The sequence below is a fragment of the Podarcis cretensis genome (assembly GCF_951804945.1).
Source record: "Podarcis cretensis genome assembly, chromosome: 10".
Classification (NCBI taxonomy): Eukaryota; Metazoa; Chordata; class Lepidosauria; order Squamata; family Lacertidae; genus Podarcis; species Podarcis cretensis.
Window position 1 is genome coordinate 74,258,966 of NC_137179.1, and position 13,518 is coordinate 74,272,483.

The following is a 13,518-nucleotide window of genomic DNA, read 5'->3' on the forward strand; positions in this document are numbered from 1 at the left end:
CCTCTCAACAAGTACAGTCCTCAGGGACTTCAGTTACTATTAAGTCAGTTTAAACTATAATGTACACACATTAGTGACTACAAGTAAGGTAAAGGTAAAGGTACCCCTGCCCGTACGGGCCAGTCTTGACAGACTCTAGGGTTGTGCGCCCATCTCACTTAAGAGGCCAGGGGCCAGCGCTGTCCGGAGACACTTCCGGGTCACGTGGCCAGCGTGACAAGCTGCATCTGGCGAGCCAGCGCAGCACACGGAAACATCGTTTACCTTCCCGCTAGTAAGCGGTCCCTATTTATCTACTTGCACCCGGGGGTGCTTTCGAACTGCTAGGTTGGCAGGCGCTGGGACCGAGCAACGGGAGCGCACCCCGCCGTGGGGATTCGAACCGCCGACCTGATGATTGGCAAGTCCTAGGCGCTGAGGTTTTACCCACAGCGCCACCCACGTCCCTAGTGACTACAAGTATCTTATGACAAAAATGATGGCACCTGCCCTGAGAATCTGAGGAGCCAACAAGCTTAAAATCTAAACAAATATTCTTCAGTTGTAAGCAAGTTCTACAGAACAAGAGTCATATCAATTGCACTTCTGAAAGATCATATGAATGTGACTTTCAGCATCCTATTATAAGTATTTCGCATCTACCGTATTTTTTGCTCTAGAAGACTCACTTTTTCCCTCCTAAAAAGTAAGGGGAAATGTGTGTGCGTCTTATGGAGCGAATGCAGGCTGCGCAGCTATCCCAGAAGCCAGAACAGCAAGAGGGATTTCTGCTTTCACTGCGCAGCGATCCCTCTTGCTGTTCTGGCTTCTGAGATTCAAAATATTTTTTTCTTGTTTTCCTCTTCCAAAAACTAGGTGCGTCTTGTGGTCTGGTGCATCTTATAGAGCAAAAAATACGGTATATAATCTTTCCCTTCCTCTACTGTGCTTTGTTTATGTATTCCAACTTCCTTATATTTAATTGTATCACATTTTAAATTAGGTTTTTAGTTTTCTTGGAGGGTTCTTTTATCACAACAGAAAGACAGGGTACAAACAAATAAAATCTGATTTGTTTGCAACACGCAAATAATCTCATCCACTTCTTTTTGAATATGAGATAATAATCTCATCCACTTCTTTTTTTTCATTCAGTGATCCTCAGCAATTCATATTACCAAAGTTGTTGAGAACACAGAAATGCATTTCCATAATGTTCATTGTGTAAACTCTGTGCTGCAACCAGGGTTCATAGTCCTTTCCATGATAATAATGCCAGCAGCTGGAGGGATAAATCCAGCCAATGGTTCAGTACCATGATAGGGCACAGCATACACAGATATTTGTAGAAATAGGGAATATGTCAATAAGAGGTGGAGAAAATCAGGAAGAGAAAGCAATAAGTAAAACAGTGAAGGGGGGCAGCTAATAGAAACAGAATATATTGGTGGACTGTTTCACACATTCATGTAAATCACTTGATGAATAGCGGCTAAATGTGTGCACTGTGATTGAGCCACAAGGAAAGTGTGTTCTTTGCAAGTGTGAAGCGTTGTTTTGTTAGAGAAACCAACCCAAAATGCCACAGAAGTGAAGGCTAAGTTGATTTTTATGAGATGCAGTATGACTTTATAGCTCAAGTAAACATTTTAGATGACACAATATTTCCTGCTGATAATTCTCACATGACTCCCTGTGGTTCTTCATTTATTTCTTCTTTGTTCTTCTTTTATTATTGTTGGCCACAAGGGTTGGAAAAATAAAAATGTATATTAAAGAAAGATTATGGGAGAAGGCAATATTAATGTTCTCTCCATTGGGTTAGATCCGTGGTGGCCAGACACATGTGCAAGTCATCCCTTTATGCTCCCAGTCACTAAGTGATTAGCAGGCAAGGGTGAGGCAAGACGGAAGGAATCTCCCTTCCAAGGCTTTAAACACTAGATATTAATTCCACATAGAATGTGGCTGTGACTGCAATTGCCCAACGTGAGTGGAGGCCTTTTTAATGTCCTTACTAAGTTCAGACAAACTCCATGTTTTCAGTAGTTATGTGAACAAGACTTCAGTCTTTGCAATGCAGACAGCACTAATGGGAGTACAAGCCTTGGTTCCAGGTTGTGATTAGTTGGAGCAATCCTGAGTTCAAACATAACACTAAGCCAAACCATGGCTTATTTTATTTATCATGTTTAACAAAATTTATAGACCACTTATTCAGAGAAAACTCTAAGCAGTTTATATAAAGTAGTATAAAATATTTATAAGAAAATACCAATAAAATCAATTTATCCCCTGGTAATGTGGCAGCAGGAGTGGAAAGAAGTGCAGCAGCGGCAATATTTGCTCAGGAATCCATGCACTCCCTCATTTGCATTCAGGGGCTTGAATAACTCCAAGAAGCGATGAGCTATGCCCTGCAGGGCCACCCAAGATGGACAGATCATAGCCAAGATTTTAGACTAAATGTGATCCACCTGAAGAAGGAACTGGCAATCCACTCCGGTATTTTGCCAAGAAAACTCCATGGACATAAAAAAGGAGAAGAAAGTGAGAGTTTCCAAGGCATGCTCTGGTTCATGGGGTCACAGAGAGTCGAACACAACTAAGACGACTAAACAACAACAATGAACTGAGTCAATGTATAGAAAGTCCTCTGACCACTCAAAAAGAACCACCAACTAACTGTTGTTTCTGTTGTTGTTTCCCAGAAGGTGGAAGAAGCAACAATGGGATCATCTATCTTCAGCTGGTCCTCACTGCCAGGGAGAAACGGATTGATGAAGTGGAAGTACGCAGAAACTGGGAAGGAAGTGACCGTGTCCTCTGGGTTTCAAGGGAGGCAAGGGAAAGCTGAGTGTAGTTAGACTCTGGACTTTAAGAAGGCCAATTTCAAAAAGTTTAAGGAGATACTGGGTGAGATCCCTTGGTCAGAATCAGAAATACTCAAAGAGAAGTGAGTCCAAAATGGTTTGGAGTTTCTAAAAGGAGAAATATTGAAGGCCAAAATGCAGACAACTCCAACAAGAAAGAAAAGTGGGAGGCATCTAAGGAAACTGGTGTGGCTGCAAAAGAGGCTTACAGATGAGAGTTAAGAAATGGAAGAAAGGGGAAATCAGAAAGGAGAAGTATACACGAGTAGCCAACAGTTGCAGAGGGAAGGCCAGGCTGACTAAAGTTCAGAATGGGTTCAGGCTTGCAAGAGTGGTTAAAAATAATAATAAAAGTTTCTTTGGCTATGTCCTAAGTAAGAGGAAAAACCAGTAGGTGGTCAGTCCTCTGTGTGGAGAATATGGAAAAATGCTTTTGGGTGACAGAAGAAGGTGGAACTAACTCAACATCTACTTTGGCCAACCTGGTGATAACTGAATAAATGATGTAGGGAGGGAGCTGCAGCCCAAAATAGGAAAAGAGGTAGTAAGGGAACACCTAGCTACTGTAAATGAATTCAAATCTCTATAAGATGCACCAGACCACAAGACACACCTAGTTTTTGGAGGAGGAAAACAAGGAAAAAAATATTCTGAATCTCAGAAGCCAGAAGAGCAAGAAGGATCGCTGTGCAGTGAAAGCAGAAATCCCTCTTGCTGTTCTGGCTTCTGGGATAACTGCACAGCCAGCATTCGCTCTATAAGACACACACACATTTCCCCTTACTTTTTAGGAGGGGAAAAAGTGAGTCTTATAGAGCAAAAAATATGGTAATCTTGGAGCCCTTGTCTATGATCTTTGGGCATTCTTGGAAAACAGGTAAGGTCCCAGCAGACTGGAGGAGGGCAAATGTTGTCCCCATTTCTTTCTTCCTTTCTTTTTCTTTTTTTGATGGAATCACAAACTTTGTGCTGTGGAAATATGATAGCCATCTTCAAATATCTCAAGGGCTGCCAAATGGAAGATGGAGCAAGCTTGTTTTCTCCTGCTCTGGAGGTGGGACTAAAACCAGTGGCTTCAAGTTACAAGAAAGGAGATTCCAACTAAACATCAGGAGTAACTTTCTGACAGTAGTAGCTGTTCAACTGTGGAACAGTCTCGCTTGGGAGGTAATGGGCACTCCTTCCTTGGAGGTTTTTAAGCAGAGGTTGGGTGGCCATCTGTCATGGATGCTTTAGCTGAGATTCCTGCATTGCAAGGAGTTGGACTAGATGACCCTTGCGGTCCCCTCTAACTATGATTCTATGATTGATATTGTTGTTGTTGTAGTTGTCGTTGATGATGACTGCTGATACTGTTTGCATCTCAGCAGAGTATCATTTATTAACAATAATCTTAAAAACCACTGCAAGCAACAATGTCCCTGCATGTCAGAATTGCATGCCCATGCACATCTTAGAACTATGATCTCTGCTCCTCCAGCAACCTACAATTCAATGAGTCATCTGTTATTAATGCAGAAACAATTATCCTTTTAAAAAGCTATCTTTGCCCTTGAGCCAGTCTTCCCACTCAGTAAGTTAAGAAAAGGGAAGGTGGTGGATTTTTATTAATCTTTCTGGTGCAGTTGCTAACCCCTTATTCTGTAGGCCAAAATCTACCATAAAATGTAAATGAACAGAAATAGAAGAAGCACATAAATTATGATATTTACTTTGTGCAGCCTCTGAACTTTTCTGTTCATTTTACAGAGATATGAAAGATCACCAAAAAGAAAAGGCCGGATCATCCATCAGTCTGAAAACTGGCTGTGCCTTGAAAGGTCTGGCCCATGCATCCCAAGGGGCTCTGTGTTAGTAATCTGAGAAAAGGTTTTGATGTGCTGCCATCAGAAGGAAAGAAACATGAGGAAAAATTATCTGATCTAAAAAGAGCAGCTCCCAAGGAGGCTTATTCATCTTCACAGTTTATTTTGTTTTATTAGTCACTTCTTTATCTCTTCACGACCAGCACACAATTCTGACAGCTAATATGATGACCCTTTTTAAAAGGTATCACAATAGTATACAGTACAATAAGATCTGCCCTTTTGTGCTGCTCACAACCCGCTTTAAGTAGTTGAAGTATGCACATCTGAAAGCCTCTTAATACTTCAGGCTATTATTATACCTTGTGAAAACAGACAGTCATTACACCTCTGTCTGCGAGACTAAAAACTAACAGACAAAAAGCAGGATTCTAAGGAATTACTGTTATGCAAGCAATACCCAAGGCAGTGGCGGAGCTTCATACTCCAGCACCGGGGGCGGAGAGCAGGCGAGGCACGCATCCCAGGGGTGGGGCGCACGCCCTGGGGGTGGGGCATGCCACCCACAGGGGTGGGGTGTCCAGCACGGGTGGGGGGGCCGCCACGATGGCACCCTGGGGATCGCGCTGCCAGGGGCAGTGCGCTCCCCCCACATTCCTCTTCCTCTGCCAGTGACCCAAGGAAGCTAAGGGAATATCAAAACATGCCTGAAACAATACAGTAAAGTAAAATTAAATCTATCACTTCAAACCATCATTACTATTTTTTATATTCATCTAATAGCCAGAATTCTCTCTCTTTGTTGTGCTCTGTTCCCAGAAATCTCACATCACTGTCTTGCGTAAGGAGGTTCCCCTACATTTCCGCAGCTCACACATGGTCAATTGTAGTTCAGTGTTAAAAGTGCTCTTCTCCAAGATGCTGGAAAGTATCGTTCTGGAGTAAACAATCTTCCTCTGCCAAGTTAGACATCCAGTTTCCTTGCAGAGGGGCAGTCACTTAGCCTCTCTCTTGGACTGGACTAGGCACACACAACCGTTGGTCCACCAAGCTGAATGCTGATCAGCTTGCATTTAGCTTGGTGGACCAAATGTACCAAGTGGACATGGTGGCTTGCTAACCTAGTATCTCATTCCCGCAACCTCCACCCTTTCATGCCACCATACACAGTTGGTGGGCACATTTGACTTTGTGACTCACAAGTTTAGTCACAGCTTAAGAGCCTCATTAAGTAGGCAAGGCAGGTAAAGGAGTCAGGCTTAAGAGCCAAGGGCCTGCAATGTCCATTGCCAACTTTGGATGTAACACACCAGCTACCTGAACTTCAAAAGGATGATGAGCTTCTCCCTCTGTCTCTCTTTTTGTACAAGCTATCTAGAGCCACTTATTTGGAGGAGGCAAAGTTAGAGACCAGGTATCTCTCTGGTTATTCTATGGGTTTGATCTAGTACAGGTAATACAATTACACTGCATACACGTCCTCGGGGATGGACTCTTTCTCATGAGAGCATGCAGCAACATGGGGCTCAGGCTGAGTAAATTTCAGCCAATGCACTATTAGTACATAATGATGGATTCCTGCAGACAAGCAGTAGTGCAAGGCACAATTAGGAAAATACTGAATTATAGAAACTGTAGCATTAAAATATGTTGGAAAGCAATTAAATTTGTTCCATCAGTGTGGAGACACTACAAACTGATCACATATGTGAGGAAAATACTGTGCAGTGCACTATGAGAAATGAGAGTGGCACCAGATTTCCTAGAATCTCATTTCATGGTGGATGAAATTTTAGTCACAAAAATGCTTTTGTGTCTGCCCAGCATGTTACCAGCCACATTAGGACTGAAAGCCATCCTACTAAGAACATTTTTGCTCAAATTATCATGCTGCATTTGTTAGCAGCACTAAGGTAACATGACTCACATTGGGTGCACATTACTAATTCATTTTTTAAAATGTTACTTTTCTGAAAAGTCTTAAATGCACATTTGCAGCATGGGCAGTATGTGGCCACCTCCATCACCCTTTTCCAATGTTATGTTATACTCTCCAGTGCGGAACATTTTACACATGCTGTTATCAAACACACTTCACTGCAAGAGGCAAACTCGGGTCCATCACCAATCTTATACTGGAACATGAGGTGGCAGCTAGTCACAGATCTCCAGTGCACATTTGTCACATGCATACAGTACATTTATAGGTATGATCTTAACAGAGGTGTACACCTCTGATAATCTGGCTGAAATCCACTTAACTATTACAAAAAATGTAACTAGCAGTGGTGGTGGTTAAAGAGTTGCAAAGGGGAAGACTGAAGCCAGCTCATCTGTGCTCTTGCCTCTTGCTCTCTCCCTTTGGTGTACAACAGATCTTTATACAATGCATTGTATTAACTTGCCGGGTCAGGAATGATTCTGATGAATTTTTGGTTTCTTCCCAACCTAAGGATTCTTAGGAGACTAAACATCTCCAGTGCATTTAATCTACTTGACAAAGACTTTCCAGCATTTGCTGCTTTGATCCTAGTAATTATGTTTTAAAATACAATCAGTTGTTCTCCGTAATCATAGTCTCCACGTATTCTGCAAGGCAGTTATGCCACTTAATAACCCTTACAGGGAAATGTTACTTCTTTTCCATAGATGGGAAGTATAGATCGAGGGATTACTTTTCTGTTCACTGATAAGTAACATAATTCTACATTTTTGTATAATCCGCCCCGTCCAGAACTGACATTAACCTCACTGAAAGGAATGCCCGAGGAATGCACTGAGGAATGCCTCTTTACAATTGCCTTTTGTATACTGGGATTTGGGCTGCAGAAATTGCAATCAGGGTGTGCTCTAATGATAATTACAAGCCATGATGCGAGTTAAAGACCATTGAGGAAGGGGGTGGGTTAACTAGCCTGACATGTAGGTGAAATGGAGGCCTTTTCCAGTTATTTTATTATTTTAGTGAAGGTTCTTATCCACAATGGCTATGGGTAAAGAAATAGGATTGCAATTTAGTGCTATCCTGTAGTCTTGTGCAGTCTTCTCCAATTTTGCATCCTCAAGATTTCTGGACTACAACTCCTATTATCCCTGGCCATTGGCCATGGACCATTGGCCATGCTGGCTGGTGCTGATGCGAGTTGTAGTTCGGAACATGTTGAGGGCACCAGTTTGGGGAAGTGTGGTTCTGCAAATGTAATATATTTCATAAATAAGCATTGTATGACAAATACAATGTTTTGCATTATATATATTTGAACTGAAATCTCTGCTTAATCTCAAAGGAATTTAAACAGTGCCAACCCACTGACACATAAAATTATACTACTGGCATTAGCTCCCTTTTTCATTTGACACATTTGATTGTAAATATTCATATGCCAAGTTATCAGCAAAAAAAGTCTCTCTCTCACAAACGGAAACCTGGAATACCTCATGAATGGTGCTGACACAGACTTATTTCTTTGTAATATTGTATACAATTCAGTACATTTATTCTTCCTGGTGTTTTTATCACATTACCATATATGATTTTCTCCTAGGGTATTTGAGAAAGAAAAATACCCAAAGACACATAATGAAACAGAAGTGTATATACCAATTCAATTTCCAGGGAATAAGATATTGCATATCACATCACACTCTGTAAATGTCTAAGGGATTTTCTTCTTTAAAAATGAAGTATTGTGGCTTCTGTGTGCCTATTGTGCTGCAAATATTTCTGAATGTTGCAGAGTAGATAAGTGAAGGCTTCCTCTCCAGCACAGGGGCTATAAGACAGAACAAGTTTGAAAAGGGAGGGAGGGAAAGAGGTAAAAAGAAAGAGCAAGTTGACAAGGGAGGTATTAGACTGGAACCATAGCCAGGATCTAGCTCCCATGTGTACCAGGCACTGCCTATGGGAGCAGCACCTGGAAACTGGCTGTATGAAAGATCAACAGAGTCTATACACTTCACCCAATAATTATTGAAGCCACCCTCAACTATTCAAGCTATTAACAAGTGTATTTAGGCTAGCCACCTATGTGTTCATATGTATGATATGATCCTCCCAAGGTAGCAGGAAGACATGAACACACTCCCAGCCATTTCTGGTCCACATCCCCACTTCTGGACCAGATGCTTGTATGCTTAATCCATTGGGGGTTATGCATTAGAGGTATTTAAGCACTGGCCAGGGATGCTGTACTTAAATCCTGCACCACAGATCCTCCTTTCAATATAGGGTTGGACTAGATGACGTCTAAGGTTCGCCCCAGTTCTTTATTTAGACAATCCTATGTATGAACCTGCTGACATGTAATTAACGTGCTATGAAAAACAAAACAACAACCCAAGAATATGTTTAATTTACTGCAGACTTCCTGGCCTAAATCACGAAAGTAGGGCAAAGCCCTCCGGTGAAAGTGAGCCATGGTTCCCAGAAACAAGTTAAATGCTCTCTTGCTAGAACCCCAGCAAATTGAAAACCCTGCGTTAATTTAAGGCAGGCTATCTACTTCAAGGATTGAAACCTGGAGCTTACCAACCAGTCACCCATTTTTGTTAGTGTCAGATGGTCCATTAGCCCCTCATCCTCCCCCCGACTGTCAGGAGCTGCAGAAATTGAGAGCTTGATAGAACAGCCACAATGCTATGACAACCTGATAGTACCGGGAAATGTTTCAGATGTGAATTTACGATAAGAGAGTGCTGTAGCTAAAATATGAAGAAAAATGAGTGGAAAGAGAGTAAGAAATAGCCTTGCAAATTTGTCCTGACAACCAGCAGTAAAATCTTGCGAGAACAGCTTATCCAGTTGGAGAACACTGTTACTTCTTTTAACATACAATTTATTCTGCTCATTTCCAAGACTCTCTTTTTAAAAAATGTCACATTTATGCTGCAATAATTCACAGCCTTTAAACATGAGGGCACATTTGTTTTCTCAGGAAAATTCAATGCATGGAACAACTGGTGACACAATTAATATCAAATATAATTTACATTTATGTAACACATTTCAAAGTGTGAAATGCTCTTCACTAATATTTATTCCTAATCCTTACAACAGCCCTGTAAGGCATGACAGTATCATCACTTCCATACTGTAGATCTGAGTGAAGGTTGGCAAAGAATAGGGAGCAGCCCAAACAAAAGTTCCAGAAAGAATGGGGGAAATGTAGAGAATATTTAAAAAGCAGTGTCCCCGATAAATACCTGGTCTTGTTCCGATTAACTTCTGCAGGAAGATTTATGGTTCTTAGGTTACAATTTGGAAAAATCGTAAAAATAATTCAAAAAAGAGACAGTTTAGAAGGAGAAAATAGAAAACTGTGTACAGGATGAAGGAAGTTGAAAAAGAAGAATTTGGAATGAAAATATGGTATATATATGTGTGACAAATTTCTCTTTTATTTTATTTTTTTGTTTTACTGGAGTAAGCTAGTTCCGGTTAAGATGGCGTCCGAGGCAGCAGCTTCTAGCGGATCTCTGACCCTATAGCTCAGCTTTCAATGTTTTAAATTCTTTTTCACAGCCCACTAGTTTTAATTGTAGTCCCCTTGTTGTTTTACTTTATTGGCCTATTTTATTGTTTTATTGCCAGTTGCCTGTTACCGAAGACATCTCATCAGCTGCAACACCTCACCAGCTGTAATCTAAAAGCAGAGAGTTTAGGGCGAGTCTCTGCCTCACAGAGAAGGAACACCAGATGATACCCCCAACTCCAGAGTCTGTCGGAGAGGAATTATAGAACAACTGCAATATTAGACTCCCCTCTTCTCCTTTCTTCTGAGTTCTGGTAAAGCACCAGAAACGAGACTGTTGCTGCTTTTGAGGTGGAGGGGGTGGCAAGGGGGTGTTTTACTGTTTTACTGTTTTACTGTCTTGTTTGTTTTGCTTTGGGGGTCATGGGTAGTGGTTTGTTCTGTTTTTGTTGTCAGTGTAATTGATTTATGTGCTAAATAATTTCAATAAAATTAATAAAATATGAAAAAAGAAGGTTGGCAGAGAATAGTTGCCTAAGAAAAGCAAGAGAGAATTCATGGCTCTTTCTAGTGCTGAGGTGGAGATTTCCTAGTTCATGATCCTAAGCATTGCACACCAGCTCTCGCTCTCACCACTAAAATTCAACAGCTCTAGGAAGGCAGTGCACACTTGTGCTCCATTGTCTCCTCTGACTGACAGCAGCTCTTCAAGGTTTTGGGAAGGGAGTCCCTCTAAGCCCTCCCTGCAGATGTCAGGGACTGAACCCGAAACTCTGCATGCAAAGCAGGTGTCCTACCACTGAGATGCTGCCTTCTCTAGGTCAATCATCTGAAACATCAGCTACAAACAGCAACTGAGGCTGCCTTTATTTGCCTTTTGCCAAAATCAGACAACTCGGTTTAATTTTGAATCCAGTGTCTAGTTCATTCAGAGCAAAGCCATACTTATTCTCCATTTAAATCATTTATCTGATTTTCAACATTTTTAAAGATGCAATCCCCTTGAATATATCATTACATTTGGGTATCAAAGAAATATATCACCTGAACGCTTCTGAAGTCTCATTCTAAAAGGAGCTACGCTTTGACTGTCCCACTATTTTCAAGGTAAACAATTCCGCAGAAATCTTAACCGGGCAAGAAACTATTGCCATGTACAGAAGCAGACTAGATACCAATCAAGTTTCATTGCCTCTTAATACATCAAAGGTATGTTCAGCTGATTGTTTAAGACTCCAAACAAATTCAGATGCAGCCTGCAAAAACAAAAAAATGACTCGCATAGCATTTGATTTCAGAGAGTGTAAATTGAAAGTTCCACAGCTGGCAAATTACAGTCCTTTTTGCAACCCAGCTTGATTTATTAGATAAAAGTAAACAATACCTTGTGCCTCGTTTCTGTATCAAGATTTGAACACCCCTCTCCCCATACTAATAAAAAGTCAGGTTTACCAATTAGCTCTCCTTTCTGAATGTCTGCCAATGTGTAATTGTGTACACTAGGAATAAATTGTTTTAGTATAAAAGGATTCTTCTGTACAAAGGAGATTAATTGCTAAACTGAACAATAGCACATTTTGGCATTCCATCACCGATGCAGAAAACGTGGCCATCTAGTAAGGACTAAACTTCATTAACTTTCTGTAAATTTAATTGATGATATTGTATTTAGAATGGCAGCTTGATATTTTCACACATAAATTTCTAGGCTAGCTTCTTAACTTCACCCAACACATTCAACATATCCAAATAAACACACTTAAGTTCCGGGACTCCAGCATTAAATATAATCATACTGAATAGAAGTTTGACATTTCTTTGACATACCCAACTGTAACCAACATGCCACAAATCTCTGGTTAATGTAGTGCTATTCCTCCATAACCTTATATTGGAACAGAGAGGAACATTTGTCTAGATATCAAGAAAAGTCTATGAGAAGCTGCTGCTCACAGCATGTGCCTTGCGGAATCCTAAGTTTTCCATTTCAACATCATGCTTCCCATCCATACACACCCTGAGTAGAATAATTCCAATACTTATTCTACTAATACTAATTCCAATTAATTCCCATGGTTTAAATTTAGCATCTAGAGTCAAAACATATTTATCCTAGGTGTTTTAGTGGCTCAAGACTCCTTTGGCCAGAGGCCTACTGCCAACACTTTGCCCTATTTTTTCCTGTTCCCTCTCAAACTCTTTCAATAGCAAAACTGTGATACCCTGGATCCTGAAAAGAGATTTCTGAAGAGTTGCTTGTTCTATTAGTTCTAAATGGGTTTTTGTAATGCTTAAAGCTTTGATAACTGAACTCAACAGCCTGGATTTTTCACTGCTGATTTCCAGCAAAGGTGTTTAATTAGGATGTCTCCCACTTCTCTGCATATAAAGGAAAGTTAAAATTACCACCACCTAACTTACAAGAAAACCACAAAGCATCAAAATCTCACTTGCATACACAAAACACAACACTTCATGCCACTTCTGGTGCTACTTTGTTTTGTGAGTCTCTCACGCCTCCCATTTATAAAGAGAAACCATCAGCATCATCTGGACCAACAGCACCATACCAAGATGCTGAACGATTCCCACAGTGCAATATTATAAGCTTTCCATCACCTTTGTCATCTATGTCTTGACACTATTTTGAGCATGCTCTGATTCAGCAAGATCACCAGTTGTTCCCAAGGTCTTTGCCTCTCTTACCAGCAGCAGACAGCTCACCCTTCCCAGACCCCAGTGCAACCAGGGAAGAAACTTACAAATCAGCCCCCTCCCTAGTAAAAAAAATAGGTGCAGATCTGCATAAAATGTCCATGTATTAATTTATAAATTCTAGATTCAAGTTTAGAAATAATAATTCATACTCAGAGTAGAGTCACTGAAGCCAATGGATTTACATTAATCACACCTCACTTAAACTCACTGATTGCAATGGGTCTACTCCAGCTGGGTACCATACCCTTACTGTAATACGATACAACTCACAGGCATTTGAAAACTGGCATTCCTGGAAACCTTGAATTAATTAGCTACAAGGGAACATGACTGTTTTACATAGTTTTTTGAAAACATTTTAGATGCATTTTTTTAAAAAAAAAATTATGAGTAATTTCAACATAACATTTTATCAAAAAACATATCATCCCCCCCCCCTCAGACTTCCCTCAGCTCCTCTCACTGGTTTATCAACATGTTATTTTCTGCATGTTACAAAACTGTACAGATCCTTAATTTAACTATCCAAATGTTATCAATAAAAAGTTTGTGAATGTTTATTCAAAGCCCACCAAGGAGTCCAGTTCGTTTTGTTGTTTCTTTAAATACCTTGTAAAGGGTTCCCATTCATCTTTAAAATCAGAGTTATCCTTGTCATGTAGTTTGTGTGTC

The 13,518-nt window shown here is 40.6% G+C and overlaps 1 protein-coding gene across 5 annotated transcripts in view; it reads right to left on the bottom strand.

Annotated features, from left to right (window-relative positions):
• Nucleotides 1-13,518, bottom strand: part of CACNA2D1 (calcium voltage-gated channel auxiliary subunit alpha2delta 1) — a 404,289-nt gene that overhangs the window by 209,427 nt on the left and 181,344 nt on the right. The gene's annotated exons all lie outside the window — the stretch shown is intronic.